The sequence below is a fragment of the Pelodiscus sinensis genome, chromosome 1 (assembly GCF_049634645.1).
Source record: "Pelodiscus sinensis isolate JC-2024 chromosome 1, ASM4963464v1, whole genome shotgun sequence".
In the NCBI taxonomy this organism is placed as follows: Eukaryota; Metazoa; Chordata; order Testudines; family Trionychidae; genus Pelodiscus; species Pelodiscus sinensis.
The window spans coordinates 83,189,026-83,203,835 of record NC_134711.1 but is presented as its reverse complement, the minus strand read 5'-3'; the positions used below and the strand labels follow the sequence as shown (position 1 = coordinate 83,203,835).

Sequence of the window (14,810 nt, the reverse complement as noted above, 5' to 3'; positions counted from 1 at the left end):
ACAAAACGGCTGAGAGCCGGGTCTCCTGGTGCAGCCCAGCTGTCTGGGGCTACTGGAGGCCACGTGCTCTGGGCCGCTCTCCCTTTTGTAGCTGGGTCTCGGCCCCTAGCAGGAGCAATGGCAGGCTCAGGACATGGGGCTGGGACTAGCAGCAAGGCTTGTGCAGGGCGGACGGTTAAACAATGAGCCAGATATGAAGGAGGAAGAAAAGCCAAAAATGATTTTATTGACCCCGACGTGATTCGAACACGCAGCCTTCTGATCTGGAGTCAGACGCGCTACCGTTGCGCCACGAGGTCCTGCTGAGCTTTGCTGCGCATCACGTTAGAACTCACTAACCGCCGCACCCGGACCGCAACTCCGCGCGCTCGCCTCATCCCACCTTGCCGCGCGCCTCCCTCGCTTCCCGCCCCCCAGCACTGAGCGTCCCCGGGAGCTCGAGGCGGGGAACAGCCCGTTCGCCTCACGCGGAGCCACGTGGCCAGGGCGCCTAACGGCCCCTACGAGGAGCCCGGCAGCAGACCCCGCCCCGCTCCCCAGAACAGCACCTCCGCCTCCCCTCCCCCCGCAGCCGCTGCCCCACAACTCACCGCACCTCCCCCTCCAGCACCCGCCCTACTGCTCCCAGCAGCTCCTCTCTCGCCCCGCTCCCCGCAGGCTCTGAACCGCAGCAGGACTCCAGGGTGCCCTACACCCCTCCCCCAACTTACGCGCTTGTGTCCCGCAGCCCCCGCCGCCCAGCTGGTAGCGGGCGCCGTGATCGCTCCTAGTTACCTGGCCACATTCACCCCTGGTACTGGAGACATAAGGGCAGCGCTGCGCAGCCCTGTGCTACGCAGCTCCTCGTTAGTATAGTGGTAAGTATCCCCGCCTGTCACGCGGGAGACCGGGGTTCGATTCCCCGACGGGGAGGCGCATAACTTTTTGAAACCCTCACTTTTTAAAACATTGTTTAAAACAAAACTGAAAACGAATTGGAATATGTTGAAAAAATGAACGTGATTGGTTTATAATGCTATTGTGGTTTTCGGTTTTATGATGAGCTATACAAATCAACACTTCAGTACTAGAAATTTAAAAAAAAAAATTCAGCTGCCTCCCCGTCGGGGAATTGAACCCCGGTCTCCCGCGTGACAGGCGGGGATACTAACCACTATACTAACGAGGAATTGCCTGTTGAGCAGTTTCCCAGCATGGCTATTTAACAGTCCTCAGCTGAGAGACAGACTAGAATTAAAATGCAGGACTATGTAGCCCTTTAAAGACTAACAAGATGGTTTATTAGATGATGAGCTTTCCTGGGCCAGACCCATTTCCTCAGATCAAATAGTGGAAGAAAATTGTCACAACCATATATACCAAAGGATACAATTAAAAAAATGAACACATATGAAAAGGACAAATCACATTTCAGAACAGGAGGGAGATAGGGGGGGGAAGGAAGGAAGGTAAGTGTCTGTGAATTAATTATATTAGAGGTGGGGAGAGTTAGATGTCTGTGAGCTAATGGTATTAGAGGTGATAATTGGGGAAGCTATCTTGGTAATGGGTAAGATAGTTAGAGTCTTTGTTCATTCCTTCTCGGAGAGTGTCGAATTTTAACATGAATGACAGTTCAGAGGATTCCCTTTCAAGTGCAGATGTAAAAGGTCTTTGTAGCAGAATGCAGGTGGTTAAGTCATTGAGAGAGTGTCCTTTCTGGTTGAAATGGTAAGAAACTGTTTTTTCTTTGTGATCTTGTCTGATATCTGTTTTGTGGGCATTAATCCTTTGGCGAAGTGTCTGAGATGTTTGTCCAATGTACATAGCAGACGGACACTTTCGGCACATGATAGCATAAATTATATTTCTGGATGCGCAGGAATATGTGTTCTTGATCTTATAACTCACTTGGTTAGGTCCAATAATGGTATCAGCAGAATGAATATGTGGACAAAGCTGGCAACGGGGTTTGTTGCAAGGGAAGGTACCAGGGTTGGTATTAGTGTGGTATGTCCTGTGGTTGTTGGTAAGAATAATCTTGAGGTTAGGCGGTTGTCTATAGGAGACTATGGGTCTGTCTCCCAGAGCCTCTTGGAGTTTTGTATCCTGTTCCAGTATAGGCTGTAGTTTGTTGATAATGTGTTGGACAGGTTTAAGTTGGGGGTTGTAGGTGATGACAAGTGGTGTTCTATTGTTGGTTTTCTTGGGTCTGTCTTGAAGTAGATGGTTTCTAGGTATTCGTCTGGCTCTTTCAATTTGCTTTTTTATTTCTCCGGGTGGGTAGTTGAGATTTATAAATGCTTGGTAGAGATCCTGAAGCTTCTGGTCTCTGTCAGTGGGATTAGAGCAGATGCGGTTGTATCGAGGGGCTTGGCTATAGACGATGGATCGTATGGTGTGTTCTGGATGGGAGCTGGAAACATGTAGGTAACTGTATGAGTCGGTGGGTTTTCTGTAGAGAGTGGTGTCTAATTTTCCATTGTTGATTTGTACTGTGGTGTCCAGGCAGTGGATCTCTCGTGTAGAATGGTCCAGGCCGAGGTTGATGGTGGGGTATAGGTTGTTGAAATCTCTGTGGAATATCTCCAGTGTTTCTTGGCCATGCGTCCAGATCATAAAGATGTCATCGATGTACCGTAGGTAGAGAAGGGGTGAAAGTGGACGGGAGTTGAGGAAATGTTGTTCTAGGTCAGCCATAAAGATGTTAGCATACTGTGGGGCCATGCATGTACCCATGGCTGTGCCGCTGATCTGGAGGTATAAGTTGTTCTCAAACTGGAAATAATTGTGGGTGAGACAAAGTTACATAGGTCTGCTATCAGGTTGGCAGTGTTGTCCTCTGGGATAGTGTTTCTAATTGCTTGTAATCCGTCTTCATGTGGGATGTTGGTATATAGAGCTTCTACATCCATGGTGGCAAGGATGGTGTTGTTGGGGAGGTTATCGATGTTTTGTAGTTTCCTTAGGAAGTCAGTAGTGTCTCGGAGATAGCTGGGGGTGTTGGTTGCGAAGGGTTTGAGAAGAGTGTCTACATAGCCGGATAGACCAGTAGTGAGCGTGCCAATACCAGAGATGATGGGACGTCCAGGGTGCCCAGGTTTATGGATCTTGGGAAGCAGATAGAACAATCCTGGTCGGGGGTCAGAAGGTGTTTCTGTGTGGATTTGTTCCCGAGTAACTGTGGGGAGGCTTTTAAGGAGACAGTGTAGTTTCTTTTGGTATTCCAAGGTGGGATCAGAAGGGAGAAGTTTGTAAAATGTGGTATTCGAGAGTTGTCTGGTTGCCTCCTGGTTATAGTCGGCCTTATTCACAATGACCACAGCACCCCCTTTGTCAGCTGGTTTGATTATAATGTCCAGGTTGTTTTTGAGACTCTGGATGGCATGGTGTTCAGCGCGGCTAAGATTGTGAGTCGCTTGTTGTCGTTTGCGAATAATGTCAGTCTGTGCGTTGTTGCGGAAGCTTTGTATATAGAAATCCAAATTGTAATTCCGACCATCAGGGGGAGTCAATATAGAATTATTTTTCCTTTGGTGTTGATAGGGGGGAACTGGTAGGTCAGATTGATGTTCATTGGTGGTTTGGAAATATTCTCGGAGGCGGAGGCGGCGAAAAAAAGCCTCAAGGTCACCACAAAATAAAATTTGACACTCTCCAAGAAGGAATGAACAAAGACTCTAACTATCTTACTCATTACCAAGATAGCTTCCCCAATTATCACCTCTAATACCATTAGCTCACAGACATCTAACTCTCCCCACCTCTAATATAATTAATTCACAGACACTTACCTTCCTTCCTTCCCCCCCTGCATCTCCCTCCTGTTCTGAAATGCGATTTGTCCTTTTCATATGTGTTCATTTTTTAAATTATATCCTTTGGTATATATGGTTGTGACTATTTTCTTCCACTATTTGATCTGAGGAAGTGGGTCTAGCCCACGAAAGCTCATCACCTAATAAACCATCTTGTTAGTCTTTAAAGTGCTACATAGTCCTGTATTTTGCTTCAGCTACACCAGACTAACACGGCTACATTTCTATTACTGGACTAGAATTAAGTTCAGGTCTTTAGACCACAGCGAGCCTCCTGCACCCACCACTTGGAAGCACATGCGGGTCTCATTGCCTCTCCCCGGCCAGCCGCCTTAGATCGCAACCACAAGGGCAAATGGCTTTTCCAGGCGCCAGGCGCCCTGCCCCAACCCCAGCCTCACACTCTCTCCGGGGCTTCTGCCCCTCTCCACGCTGCCCGGCGCGTCTCTTCTAGGCCCGGGCCCCGCAGCGCCCTTGGCTGCTTGGCTGCGCTGTTTCGCCAGCCAGGGCGCGGGAGGCCCTGGATGAGTCTCCAGCCACGGGCGAGCACCTTGACTCCCTCGGGACACTATCCTGACACTGGCACAGCTGCTGCTGCTGCTGCTGCCCCTGTGGCCTGACGGCCCGTTAAACCTCAGCCAGGTTGGCAGGGGCGGCTGGGTGCAGTCACGGCCCGCACGCATAGGGGCTGTGTGTACGGAGCCCTTTGTGGCAAGAGGGGCGCCTCAGGCTAAGACCTCGCCTTGGTCCTAACTTTCTTGGAGTCTGGGTTTTGGGGTGCCAGGGTTTGCTCGCGATCTTATTTGTCTTCATCTTTTTCCCATTCCTCAATTGCATAGTTGGGGAGGGAGGGAGTCTTTTGAGGGGATCCATGGGGATTTTCTCCCGCAGGCGTCGGCGTGGGAGGGGATAATGGGGACCCAACTCAAGAGAGCGACAAGAAGCAGTTCAAGTGACTTTGCCTTTGGAACTAAGCATGTGCTCTGGGAAGCGTGGAAGAGGGTTTTTTAAATGAGAATTTGAGAAGCAGCTTGAGTCAGCAGTCAGGTCACAAACACCTGCTGCCTGACTTTCTAAAAAAGGGACAGAGAAATGGAGACCAATTACTTCGGGAGCTGTGAGTGTAAAGTTGAAGGACACTTGTTACTCAGGATACTCAGTCAGCAGTAGAGTAGTTATAATATACGTGTGGCAGTCTCCATCACAGTGACATTAAATCAGGAACTATATTTAACTTACCAATTTGTGTCCAGTCAGATGTACAGCAAACATCACATGTAAATTGTTTTAATAGATATAAGGAAAGGCTCTGCCTGATTGCGATAATGAAGACAAAGATCTGTTTGGATAAAGGGAGCCCAAGCCAGTTTTCTAAACATGGGTGGCTAAAGGATGGGTCAATTCATATTTAGGCACCTAAATAAAATAAAGTGACTTGAAGCTCCCATTGAAACACCCCTGAAAACCAGACCACTAATTTAAGCCTTTAATCCTTGTAGTTTCAAAGAGGTAGCCAAGTTAGTCTGTAACTTGATGAAAGGCGTGAGTTGCGCCCACGAAAGCTCATGATACCATCTACATGTTTTTTAATCTTTAGGGTGCTGCTAGACTATTCCTTGTTTTTAAATTTATCCTTGGTCTTTCTACTTATACAATGCCATGTAAATTTTCAGCACTGTCTGCAAAACTTTTAGCCTTGAGTGATTGCTATCCAGTGCAATGTACACCCGTAGTGCTAAACAATTCACCTAATAGCAATGTTTCAGTATTGCTAAACTTGGATCACACTGCAAAGTAAAAGTTTTAGAAGTAATTGCAAATGGTTGTTAAGTTATTTAAGAAAGATGCTGATGCACTGTGCAACACCAAAAGGTGTGGGTGGGTGTGTGCCTCTTTGCAAGCAAATAGTTCAAATACATTGAAAACCGCAATGCATTTATAAAACGCATGTATTATTTGGGTTTTAGCAAAGTAAGTACATTTTCTTTTTATTTACCATAGTGTGTATTGACAGGTGCTATTTGTTGGTGGGAAGAAGGTTAGGATTTTACTTGGAAGATAACAGGTACTGTGTTAAATAATAAATAATGCTTTATTTCTGCTGTTTTGTATCGTTCCCCCGATCTCGAGGGAACAGAAGCTGGCGTTTCAAGTTCTCAGCAGTATTTGCTCCCTCTAGTGGTGCTCAGATCTGCTCCCCTTCGTAGTTAGTGAACTTAAGAATTCAAAACGATCTGAAATTCAGACAAAAAGGCTATTGGTTTATTTTATTGTGAAAAAGAAAAGAGGGGAAAATCTTAGACTCAAATGTATATTGAGATTAGAGCAAATTAATCCTCCTCCTCCCCAAAGCCTGGTGCTTTGTTCAATTCTGGCGAAGAAAATAGCTGAACCATCACTAACTTCCACACTCACATTCTGTGCGCTTAATCAACCCACGCACAGCAAACATTTTGTTAACGCTTTGCATCTGGAAATCAGCGGGGGAAATACTTACAAAAAAACCTTCCTTTACAAAGGATTTTGCAGTTTCACTCTGCAACATAGATCTATAGAGCATGAAGCGGGTTCTTTTCTTTTCGAGATGCATGATTGTGAAAAATAACCTTTCGAAAATTAAGTCTTTGTCATTTGCATTTGACAGAGGCTGGTTAGTACCAGCGCTAAAACAGAAGCACATTACATGCCTGATCTTTTTTCCACGTGCAATTAATGAGAAATTTGTAAGCACAGGAAGGACCAGTTTTAGGCTGCCTTGCCTATCCTGCCATCCGCTTTGAACCCAGCAAAAGCACTTGCCGAAGAATAACACAGCTATTGGCTGCACGTTATCAGCGCCATAGAGTGCACAGCGAAGCCATCATGGCTGTACACTGTATATGCCCCATAAGGAAATGAAACCTGAGCCCTCTCCTTCTGGAGCCGAGAGAGAGGAACTGGCAGGCAGGAAGCAGGGAGGTCAACTTTAGGCTCCTACTCTGATCAATTTAACTGGGTCAACTTTCTTTGGACTGATATTCCACTTGACAAGGCATAGAACTAGAGCAGATCAGCAGTCCAAATTTGAAGGGAGGGTTTGGGGTGTGGTAGATAGATTACACATTGATGTATGAAGTCATAAATCCAGTGTTTTTAGGCAGCCAATGATTTTTTTAATGTCCAGCAAAGTTATGCCTTTATCTCCCAGGCTTGTCTTTTGAAAGTGTTGTGAAGGTGTCCTCTGAGGGTGAGGACTGATAGATCTGATAGCCCTGGTATACACTAGAATTTTATTTTGAAATAACACCCCCCCCAGTCAAATTTATAAGCAAAGCATCCACGCCTGTTATTAGAAGTAATGGGCCCTACCAGCCTTCTGCCTGCAGTCCTGACTATGGCTCCACATTTTTCTGCCTTTTCTCTGTGGCCACGACTGTTTCCCACAGGATCCCCTCATACCTTCCTCTCCACTGTGGTCCCCAGAATCCATTTGCTCCTTTCTGCCCCTCCCAAAGACCAAAGAAGCTCTGTCCCCATCAGGGCCCCAGCATAGAGTGACAGCTCCTCTAGTCCCAGCACCACAGCAGGCTCCGAGGGAAGGGTTTCCCTCTCCATCCCTGTACTTCTGTGGGAGACCAGTGTTGAGGATGTGGGGGCTTCTGCCCCATCTTCCCAGAACTTCTGCCAGTGTGTGGAGCTGGGCACAGGGCTTCCTCTGCTGCCCTGAGCCTTCTGCCAGGAATGGGGGGAGGACACTGAGGGCTTCCCCCATCCCACAGCTCTTTGTGGCCAGGGGTCTTGGCTTTCACCACCCAGTGGTGGATTTTTTGGGGGGCCTTCCAGTTGGCTGGGGCCCTTGTGACTGGGCCCTGTTGGCTCAAGGGCTAATCTGCCACTGGTTATTGGGCTGTTTAGAGGACTAGATGAAGCCCTTCACATGTTGTAATAGGCATATGTGGGGCCCATGAATCTTGAAAGGAGTGTTGTGGAGGGCAGATATCGATCATTGTACCAGTGGAGATATGTCTGCAAATTTTGCATCTGTTGTTCTGGCGGGATCTGGTACTGCTTTGAGTTGCTAGGTCCTGGTCTGCGGGGAGTTTGCTTCTGATGATTAGGTTGGAGAGGTTGGGTGGTTGCTGAAAGGCCAGAAGTGGGGGTTCAGGAAAGATTTCTTTCAGGTTGGATGGGTCTCTATTGATAGGAGTGTAGTAAGTTGGTGATACCCTGCAGGGGTTACAGTGTGGGGTGGTAGATGACAATGAGGGGCATGAGAATGAAGGGGAGGTTATTTTTGTGTTGAGGCAGGTTCTTTCAGGGTATTTGGGTTACCCCTTCCAAATCACTTTGAATGGTACCTAGTATTAACTATGTATGCTACCCTTGTATTTAGCTGTGACACTTGAGTGCATTTCCCAGACCTGAAGAAGAGCTGAAGGTTTCTCTCACACCAACAGAAATTGGTCCAATCAGAGATATAGCCTCACATATCTGGTCTCTCTAATATCCTAAGACTGACATGTCTACAGCAATACTGCATTCAAACATTCCAGACATATTTGTTTCTGAGCTGAGAGCACACAGGAGCAGTTTCAGCCCAATGGTTCCTTCCATGTAAAAGTTAAATATGACTGCAAATGAGCATGCGGTGTCAACCAGAACTTTAGTATCACGTGATCAGGAGCTGAGACAGTATATGTGCAGTTAAGTGCTTCCCAAAGCAATGTGCATTAATGAGAGAACCTGATTCTTGCTATTCCTAAATTAGGGGCAGGCTAATGAGGTCTTTTCAAAGCCTTCAAAAAGATGAAGAGTGAGCATTGTATTTAGAAGCATGAAAACATACTTAGAATCTGAATTCACATTATTGTGTATAAGCAGAGAAGTGGAACAACAGCAGCTAAGGCATGCAGAATATAAATTTGCTAAGCCCTGGTGATTACAAGAATATCATTGACAATAAAAACAAATTACAAAGATGGGTCAGTGGTCCCTAAGAGGGTGTATGTGTGTGTGGTAAAACAACCAAAACATAGTCAGGGATTTTATTATCTTTTAATTCTTGCTGATGGTTAGTAAGTGATGCTACCATTCTTGTAATGTCCATCTATTTTTTTAAAACCACAATTTGTTTGCAATGCAGGGAAGTGCAGATGCTTTGGAAATAACCTGTGTGTCATGTATCACACACTAGCAAACTTTTAGAGAGGTGATAAGAGAGACAGCTATTCTGTATAGCCCCAAATTGCCTACAGTGGAACAGTCTATGTAGGAGATAAGGAATTATAGGAGGCTGTCCTTGTGGAGTTTTCTATGGACTGCCCACTTATAGAAAACAGGGTTCTCATCCCTATGACTCTCAGGGGATCAGCCCGAGATAAGGGCTATAAGGGAGAAATCAACACATTTGCATAAAAACTTGTCTAGATAAGCAAGGCTATACATTTAATTTTTAAATCAATTGGATTTCTAACAGTCTTAAGTTAAAGTGAAGTTAAGCCTGGTTTTAATGGAAATACATGTTCACACAGCCATTTGCAACTCCATCCCCCAGCTTTAAACATTCCCCTTTTTGGAGGGGAACCCCAAACATATGTATCACAAGGTGATCTCAGCCCATCACCACAAGGTACTTACTTAGAAAGGTCCTTTGGATGCCCAGAAATTCTAATTTCTGCCTTTTCTTGAGCTGGGCTACAGAGGGGACTGTAAATATATGGAAAAAGTGAGCCCAGCAAAAAAAAAAAAAAAAAAAAAAAAAAAAAAAAAAAATCTTTGGGCCAACAAAAGTCCAGATCTTTTTGCGGGCTCCCCCTTGCAAGGAGACCTGGGCTGCAGCCACTGAAGCCAAAAATTATATTGTGTTATTGTTGTCATGTAGGTTTCAGGATATTAGAGAGACAAGGTGGGTGAGGTAATGTCATTTATTGGACACATTTCTGTGGTGAGGGAGACAAACTTTGGTCCCCATATATGCTCAAAAGTTGAATCTCTCACACTACAGAAGTTAGTTCAGTATAAGAAATTATCTCATCCGCCTTGTGTCTCTAATCTGTGTTTTAACAGTTATTGATGTACAGTAGCTCAATTTATGTAGCTTATTTTGAGTTAAGCCCTACTGTGTAGACGCATCCTATACATGGCTAAGAAAGCCATGTTTATGCCACCGCATGTGATGGCTAACTCCTTACCCCAAGAAATTAACGTTCCATGGTTTCAATGCCAGAGAAGAGTTATATCAATTCTCCCTCCCTTTATTGAGTTTTTCTATGGAAGGGGATGAGGCTCAGTTTTAATGTGTATTCTTAATGTTTCATTACTACAGAGATGACTATATCTAATTACTCTGACAATGAAGAGTCTTTTATAAAGAAAGAAATTTTATTAAATTATAGGTTTGATGCTTCCAAAAGGAATTCAGCTCACAGGAAAAGGAAAAGTCTCGATTTAAAACATTATGTCCAAAAATTGTCCAGACCCAAATCAGTAACTTTTTATAAATATATTTGAAACAAAGGCCTTTCACCAAAAGCCTGCAAGTTATTATTCTATTGAGTATGTCTGGGTAAGACCTGTCTTGAGTTTCCGTTAACTATTGGTTGCATTAATTTATTGTTGTGGTGAGGTAATAGAGAACATTATTAATAATAGATGGGTTCAGTACTTGGAAATGGAAAATAAAAATGGTTCTCTTTGTTAAAAGGGCACATGAACTCTGGGCTTGCTGGATTCATTGTTTTCTGAAATCAATAGCTTCTCTAGCACAACAGGTGTCTAATAGCAGAATTTGGGGATTCATTAAAGTGCACCACTGTCAGGGAAAAAAATGTGTAGAAGCAGGAAACTGTAAAAATATCTAATTGTGTCAAACTTCTGTAGCAACTATTTCAGTAACTGTAGCAACCAGAACTATGATAGCTAACTGTTTTGTATAATGATGAGTACTCCCCATCAAATGCAGATAAGCTGTAATGGAGAAGGGAAGTTTCTGTAAAGAGGACAGTGTCAAATAGAAGAGGATTAAAAGCCCTTCTTTATGTAAATATAAATGCTTTGATTACAAACAAATTTTTGTTTTAACATCTAGGTAACTCAGTGGTGGGGATCACAGATACCTTAATTTTTCTGCTGAGTAAAAGGGTTCTTTCTCTTCTAAACTGCTGTAAAACAATTTACTTCCTGCATCTGCTCTTCTGGGCTTTAAAAAGTGGTGAGGTCACTTTTTTTGTGTGGCTATGGAGGAGGTTTTCTGCTCTGTAAACTGCTCTAAATACAAACTTAGGCTATGCCTATACTGCACCCGTTTTGCACAAGAAATATGCAAATAGGGTTGCCAGATGGTTTAACAAAAAATACTGAACACTCCCCCCCCCCAAAAAAAAACACTGGGGAAAAATTCTATTGGGGGGGGGGGGGAGGGAGAGACCAAAGTTGTTGAGCAAAATAATAAAAAAAAACCCAGCATTAAAACAGCATGTCCCTTTCAGAGCATGGTCTTTAGGCTTTTTCCCTGTGGAACCAGGTAAGCAGGGGTCCAGGGGCCAGGGGCTGGGTCGTAGGGTGGCCAGGTGTCTGGACAGTCCTGTATTTTTGCCTCCTGGCAGAGAAAAAAAAACAGAAAATACCGGACATTTTAGGTGTCCGGTATTTTCTGAATATTTTTACCAGACAGGAGCCAAAAATACCAGACTGTCCAGTTCAATACGGGACACCTGGCAACCCTATATGCAAATGAGGCTAAGCGTGGCGTATCACCAAGCCTCATTTGCATAATTAATGAGTGCCTGCTTTTTGCGCAAGAGGCTTTTGCACAAAAAGGAGCTGTCTACATGGCTCCTTTTTGCACAAAACTCCCCTATTGAGCAAGAGCTGTTCTTCTGGAAAAAATGCAGAAGAATGGCTCTTGCACAAAAGCCTCTTGTGCAAAATGCAGGTACTCACTAATTATGCAAATGAGGCTCGGTGATATTCTACGCTTAGCCTCTTTTGCATATTTCTTGTCCAAACGGGTGCAGTATAGACATAGCCTTAGGTTAGGGTTTTGGATGGGACAGGTCCGTGCAGGTGCAGCTAGCCCATCCCACCATATGTGCTGCCACAGCCACATTCTGTTTTTAGAATAGAGCTTGTGTGGCTGTATGTCCTTGAGCTAGGAATCACACCCCCAGTTTGCAGTATAGATTAACCCTAGGTGTAGCAGGGTTCCTGGAACTTGGCACCAGCAAGGTTGGTCTATGTGCATAGGACTGGAATACTAGCTGCAGTTGTAATCTCTGTGCAGAGAACTCTCTTAACAAAGAGCCAGTTTAGTGGTGTTCTGCACAAGGATGGAAAAGATGAGAGGGAACATTGCAGCTTAATTTTAGAAAGATGTAGTTCGCTCATGTTATTACCCAGCACATGGTATATGAAACAAGTTTGCAGCAGTCAGTCTAGCAAAACCCACAGCAAAAAAGAGAATGTGGTTATCATGCAAATAAAGCAGTACCTAGAAAATAAGCAACACAGAGGGACTTACCACCAAGAAAGCTGGATTTCTGGGTGGTGGGGAAGAGACATGCATAAACATGGAAGTAATGAAAGCAAGAACTAGTCTGTGTTCAGAGCTGAAGATGGGGGATAAGGATGAGAAAATGAAGTTCTACGTTACAGAATTAGATTTATTTTATTTAAGTTGACAGGGAGCCTCCAATTTAACTGAATTCTGCATGTCTCCACTATGTGCTTTTGGTTGCCAGAGTGCATCCTCACTAACTAACCTTGCATTGACTGACAGAGCAATACACTGTGGGCAGCTATCCCACAATTCCAGGACTGACTGGAATACTGGGCTAGGCTCCCAATGTCTCATGGGACAAATGCATTTTTGTGAGTGGTTATGGGTGCATATTATCAGCCTCTCATGGTGCATTTGCCTCTCTCTTCTTCAGTAGCAAACAGTCTTTTTTGTGCCTTATTTCCTAAGCCTATGTTACCTGTGCAGATGCTATAGCACACCAAGCATGGATTTCATTCAATTATACAGTGTTTTTGTGAGCATTGCAAACACCTTTCCCATTATTCTCTGGTATTTGCAAAGCCTAAGCAGGAGCCTCCACGCGAAACAATGTGATGCCACACAAACAGGTGTGCTGGAAGCCATGGACTGGAGCAATTCACAGATGCTGGTGACAATTACACATGTTGACACAGTGGAATGCCACTTCTACGCCTGAGAAACAAACACTGGCTGGTGGAACTGCAGAGTTATGCAGATATGGGATGAAGAGCAGTAGCTGCAGAACTTTTGCATACATAAGGCTACTTTCATGGAACTGTTCAATGGTTAATTGGGAATCAGTTTGTAGTGGGTAAGTATACTGTGCGGGCTGTTGTGATCCAATTAGCCAGAGCAATCAATACCATTCTGCTAGGAAGGATAACGACTCTGGGAAATGTACAGGACATAATGGCTGGGTCTGTGATAGGGCTTCCTAACCGTGATTGAGTGATAGATGGAACACATATCCCTATCTGATCATGAGACCTCTTTGCCAAACAGTACCTAAACCACAAGGTCTTCTCATTGGTGTTGTAAGTGCTGGTGGATATCAAGGTGTTGTGGTTGATAAAGGTGCATGACACATGCTTCCTTAGGAATTCTGGTCTGTTCAGAAATCTGCAAGAAGGAACTTTCTTTCCAGAGCAGAAAATTACCATTGGTGATGTTGAAATGCCAATAGTTACCCTTGGAGATAAAGTTTACCCCTTTCTCCCAGGGCTCACAAAGCCCTCTACAGGCAGCTCAGACTACAGCAAGGAGCAGTTCAACCCTCACATGTGCAAGTGCAGAATAGTAGTAGAATGTGTCTTTGAATGTTTAAAGCCTGCTACCACAGTTTTCTTACTAGGTTAGACCTCAGTGAAAGCAATATTGTCATTGTTTTTGCTGCTTACTGTGTGTGCCATAATATCTGTGAAAGCAAGGGGGAAGTTTCTGATGTGGAAGGGGGTTGAGGCAGATACCTGACAGCCAATTTTGAGCAGCCAGATGCCAGGGCAGTAAGAGAAGCACATCAAGGCACATTGTGTCTCCATAAGGCTTTGAAAATGAGTTTCATGAATGACCCATAGTGATGTTACACTTATGTGTGTTGTTTGTTAATAAGCTGTTCCTTCATTGCATGTACTGCCCTGTATACTACACCCCTGCTAACCACAGAGTGATGAGTAAATAAAGACCCTTTTATCCTCACTCCATACATTGTTATTGTGCTCATAAACACTGATGAAAGATAGCAAGGAAGCGTAAAGAAAACCTGGGGCTAAGGAGCTGGTACTACAGCTGGGGAGGAGAGAAGGCCAGGACAAGTTGCTCACAGCTGCACTGTGGTAATAGTCAAAATTGTGGGGATGACAGCCTTCTGCTCCTTGTACCCTTCCATAGAGTTGAGTATAGGGGACACGGGAGCTTTTCCTCCCCTCCCCTGCATCCTATGACATCTGGGGGAGGAGGATGTGGAACTTGGTGAGGAGTGCAGAAGCTTCATCATTGGGCGCAGTGGGACTGAAGATCCAGCTACCTATTCTGAACCTAAAGGAGATGCCTCAACATGTCTCTTTGCTCACTCATAAGATGCATCATCTCATCTTGCATGTTATGTTCATGTTCTGCATGAGCTCCTGTCTTCTTGTCTCTCCAACAGAGCAAGTCTCCAGGCATTGACCTGAGTCTTGTCAGTGTCAGAGTAATGCATGAGCTCACTGAATATGTCCTCCCAAGTCTTTTTTTCCACCTTCTGATCTGGGACAGTCTCTGTCCTGGTGTGGAGGATGCACCCACAGAAAATATTTCAGCTTCTAGAATACAAAACACAAGGGTTAGACTGACAGTGCTTACTTTGTTGTAGGTTCAAGGTTAACTCTTGTTTTGAAAGAAACACTTTACTTCAATGCATACATTGCTTGAGTGCAAGGTTAAATCTTGTCTTAAAAGAAGTGCTTAACTGGGGGGTGTTGCAGCAATTGGTTTGCAGAGAGGCATGCTAAGCCCAC

General features: G+C 44.7%; 3 non-coding genes across 3 annotated transcripts; 1 reads left to right on the top strand and 2 right to left on the bottom strand.

Annotated features, from left to right (window-relative positions):
* Nucleotides 1–227: 227 nt before the first annotated feature.
* Nucleotides 228–299, bottom strand: TRNAW-CCA (transfer RNA tryptophan (anticodon CCA)). Its single transcript has one exon. It is a non-coding gene; the product is annotated as a tRNA-Trp (tRNA).
* Nucleotides 300–840: 541 nt separating this feature from the next.
* TRNAD-GUC (transfer RNA aspartic acid (anticodon GUC)) lies at nt 841–912 on the top strand. Its single transcript has one exon. It is a non-coding gene; the product is annotated as a tRNA-Asp (tRNA).
* A 184-nt stretch (nt 913–1,096) lies between these two features.
* TRNAD-GUC (transfer RNA aspartic acid (anticodon GUC)) lies at nt 1,097–1,168 on the bottom strand. The gene has a single exon. It is a non-coding gene; the product is annotated as a tRNA-Asp (tRNA).
* Between the last annotated feature and the right edge of the window lie 13,642 nt (nt 1,169–14,810).